This window comes from Triticum dicoccoides, chromosome 3B (assembly GCF_002162155.2).
Source record: "Triticum dicoccoides isolate Atlit2015 ecotype Zavitan chromosome 3B, WEW_v2.0, whole genome shotgun sequence".
Taxonomy (NCBI): Eukaryota; Viridiplantae; Streptophyta; class Magnoliopsida; order Poales; family Poaceae; genus Triticum; species Triticum dicoccoides.
Window position 1 is genome coordinate 344,455,099 of NC_041385.1, and position 4,466 is coordinate 344,459,564.

A 4,466-nucleotide genomic window follows, 5' to 3' on the forward strand; every position below is an offset into this window, starting at 1 on the left:
GAAAGCCGTGTGCCTACCAAACCGTGGCTGATGCCCCCCCTCCCCCTGCTGCGCGCGTGATATGAGTCGTGTGTTCAGATTGGCCAGAACCCAAACCCCATGAATCGTACATCTGCACCGTTGGATGCTCCCAGATCGAATGGCAATCCTCAGCCCATTCAACATCACATGGAGTATATGGATAAGCACTATGCGCATGCGTCGTGCTAGCTCACGCTTCCTTCTCCACTAAGTTTTCTATATTAATGTTGTGTATATCCAAACAGGCTACCGTTTCCAGCCACTCCTCTCACCGGTTTCCCGCCTGTTCTCCCATCTTTTTCCCGCTACCACTGTCAGTGCTCATTGAAGGCTAGGTGGCAGCACACCGGCCATGTAAATATTGCACACAGTTTCTAAAAGCACAAATGTGTGTGATAGGATGGAGTAGGTCCCATGGGGTGACCAGCGTGAAACGCCTTAAAGGCAAGGAGGCAATTCCTATCGGCAAGGTTTGGCTTCCCATCTGCTAGCCTAGTCGAATAGAACGTAGAAGTTAAGCATGCTCGGGCTGGAGTAGTCCAAGGATGGGTGACCTAGTGGGAAGTTGCATATCTCAAGCTTCATTTAAATGCTATGACACGGTCATTATAGAGATAAAGAGATAAATATCTCTACAATGACCTGTCATGGTGATTATATAAACCTTGTGATCCTTGTTTTGCTCATATGTAGACTATGTTTTTATTAGTTATTTTTGCTCTAAAAATTAAAGAATGATTGACTCTATAATGACTAGTCATGGTGATTATACAAACCTTTTTCAGGTCGCATGCAGGGTATAGGGGGCAGGGAGTTCTGATCGAGCATGTCTCATTTGTGTGGTTTATAGATGATGCACATATCTGTGGGCTCCCTGAGGTATATATATTATCCTTTACTGATAATGATGGGGGACCACACGATCTATCCCTTTGACCCAACAACGAGAAGGGTTTGACCATGATGGTTTCCTATTGCTATGCGTGCCATGTTAGACAAAATAAAATTTGAGCGCACGCGTTGGACAACACCCCCCCTCCCCCCGCAGCCTCGAAGTTGTGAAACCAACATCGTACGTATTGAACCAGGCTTCGGGTCGGGTACGGTGTCCAGTTTGTAATGTAGTTGGTGGCCAATCGAAGTTTTCCATTCGGGATTTAAGCACATCACACACCACTATACCCATACATATTTTTGGGCCACATGGAGTGTACACGGGGTCTTCTGATCGACCACATCTCCCTTGTGCGGATTTTTGTGATGACACGCATATATGTGGGCTCCCCGAGTATATATAGGGTGGGTCTATTATGATAACATCCTTAAGACCTTATTCTGCTAACACTAAAACCTTATTCTGCACATCCCCACCGAACTGCAAAAACGAAAACAAAAAACCCACCCCAGCCGGCAAGCCCCACGCAGCCCACCCCACCGAACCCACCTTTCTTCCCCGGTCAAGCCTCCACGGCTCCACCCATCTACCCCCCAATGCCCACCTCCTGACCACCACCCACGCCCCAGCGCCATCACGCCCATGACCACGAGCATGGCGCCCCAGCAACCACCCGCGCCGCCCGCCCCGGGCTGCGTCCCGCTCCACCCCGTCCCAGCCAGCACCGCGTGCCGCCCGACCCAAGGACCAACCGCGCCGCCCACCCCAAGGGTCACCTGCGCCGCCTGCCCTGGACAGCATCGAGCGCCGCCCCGCGCGTCGCCCGCCCCGACCTCCATCTCCTGCGCCGCCCCACTGGATCCATCGTCGCCGTCACCGGCTACTCTAGATCTGGCGATAGGGAAGCCCCACCGCCGCCTGGTGCAGGTGCAGTGTTGCACTGCCTGCCGCCCTGCCTCCTACTCTGGTGACCGGCTGTTCCCCGGAACCTCGACGACCTCCTACTAGATCCGGCCGCCGTATTCTACCTTCTCTGCTGCAAAAAAGAGGGTGCGTCGGCTACATCCGACGACCTCCTGCCGGTGGCCGCGGCCGGATCCAAACCTCCAACGACATGATCCATTGCGGCCATGCCTTGCCTCGCCCACCTGCTCGCTGATCCGTGGCTCCAAGTTCTTTCTTCATGCATGTGAAGTTCGCTATTGTTCATCGGCTCCCAGTTCGTGCATGTGCAGTTCTCTTTGTTTTTGCAGAGCAGCGACAGAAGATCCGACAGAGGGTGGTGACCCCTCTTCCACCTACCTTTGCCGGCGTGCACTGCAGGCAACAGCAGCGTGCACTGCAGGCAACGGTGGCATGCACTGCAGGCAGCAGCAGCATGCACTGCAGGCACCAATGGCGTGCACTACAGGGAGCAGCAGCAGTGTGCACTCCAGGCAGCAACAGCGTGCAGTGCGGCGACCATGTGTGTGCAGTCCGCGAAGATGTTTGATTTGTGTGTGTTTTGCTCACAACTGACATCTTTGCGTATTTCATTTTTTGGTTGTAGTCCCATGGGTGCACAGGTACAGTGCTGCGGGGGTTGGACATGCAGTGCGCAAGCACCGGCTTGCCTTTCACGGGCAAAATTATGAATTTATTTTTAAGTCCTTCATCATTGTGATTTGTATGTGTTTGTACCGTGGATAAAGAGAAGCATTGCAGCCCTGTCTCTTAGCCCATAGACCCACCAATCACAGCTCTCCCAAGAACGTGCATTGAAGAAAACAAAACAATAATTTTTTTGAAATGCAGCTCACTTGTTTGATCGCTGCAGCGATTTTCTTTTTCCCAGAGGTTCACTATGTTGCCAAAGTACAAAAAGTCGATTTTTTATGCAGCTCACTCTATTGTTGTGTGCAGTAGAATTTTTTTGGAAGAAAAGTTGATGGAGTACACTTACCTCCTCTTAGCAGTCAGGGAGCATTCATAAAAAGATGAGAAAGAAAGAAATGAAAAATAATAGCGTAGTTTACTAACCTCAGCCGTGCAAACTTAAAAAACATTTTGCAAAACAATGCAGTACACTAGCCTCGATAACTCAGTTTAAATATATTTAATAAAATGTAGTTTGAAAACGTCAAAAAATCCATTCAATCCACTTTGATTTGTGTAGATGTTCACTTTCCCTCCCATTTGCACTTCGCTCATCCCACGAGGTACGGTGTGTTTCATGTTTCATAAAAAAGTGAAACATGAAACAAATTGGTTTTCAGTTTAAAAGCAGTGCGGTTTTCTTTCTTGTCTTCAAAAATTTATGTCCCATAAAAAAATCATGCAGTCCGCTAGTCTGCCTCATGGGGTGCGGTTTTCAGTCTAAATGCAGTGCGGTTTTCTTCCTTGTCTTCAAAAATTTACGTCACACAAAAAAGAAACCATGCAGTTCTCTTACCCGTGTGATGCAGTGCGGTTTTTCGTCCGATGCAGTGCGGTTTTCAGTCATCTGAAGTACCCACGTCGATTTGGGTGTCGCGAAAAACAGAGTGTCTGCATTTCGGTAAATTCAAAATTCCTCTTAAACCATAAATAATTAGAGAGAGTGTTCTACATGAAAGAGTTGCGTAGCGTCGATATCTTTCCAACGGCGTATCATTTGAATCATTCCGACCAGCGGTTTGCAAAAATTTCGCGAAAAATGGCCGCTGCCACTCGTCGTCCGCCGCGTGATTTTCAAAATTAACTTAAAACCGTAAGGAATCTCAAAAATATTTCAACATATGAACGTTGCGCCTTGTTCGTAGCTTTGCAACAGAATATCACACGCCTCGTTTTGACAAACGGTTCAAAAACTGGAGCGAAAACAGTACCGAAAATTTTAAAAAACTTGAAAAACAGAATTCCGCGATTTAGTAAATTTGAAACTACTCTTAAACCGTAACGAATTAGAGAAAGATTTATATATATAAAAGATGCGCCTCGATGATATCTATCCAACGGCGTATCATTTGCTTCATTCCGACAAGCGTTTTAGAAAAAACCGTGAAAAAACGCTCGCTGCCACTCGTCATCCACCACACCATTTTCAAAACTGCTCTTAAACCGTGTGGAATCTCAAAAAGTGTTCAACATGTCGAAGTTGCGCCTAATCCATAGCTTTTCAATGGTATATTACGCGCTTCATTCCGATAAAGGGTTAAAAAATTAAAGAGAAAACAGTACCAAAAAACTAACGCGTGTACTTTTTTCCGACGAGAAGTTACTCGTGTGAGTACTGCAGCACGCTTGGTTCAAAGAATGCCGTGCACTTGCGTTCAGCGTGCAGTGCGGAAGTGGTGTGCAGAATAGTTATTCTGCTAATATTAGTAGAATAGACCGTCTATAGTGGTGTGCGGATTCCTCCTAATTTGCGTTAGGGTCGGTCACTGTCACATGTTATTCAACCAAAGCTCGAGCTCATGCGTTGTCAGGATTCCCTCCCACATGCTCGGATTGCTGGGTTCGACCTACACCGTACCCTGTGATACGCCCATTTTGCATCATGTTTACCTATTGTTGTTTATAATGTGTTTAT

The 4,466-nt window shown here is 47.6% G+C and overlaps 1 long non-coding RNA gene across 1 annotated transcript; it reads left to right on the plus strand.

Annotated features, from left to right (window-relative positions):
* The first annotated feature begins 1,456 nt into the window (after positions 1-1,456).
* On the plus strand, positions 1,457-2,746 carry LOC119276031. The gene is made up of 2 exons (XR_005136209.1): positions 1,457-2,381; positions 2,466-2,746. It is a non-coding gene; the product is annotated as an uncharacterized LOC119276031 (long non-coding RNA).
* The last annotated feature ends 1,720 nt before the right edge of the window (positions 2,747-4,466 follow it).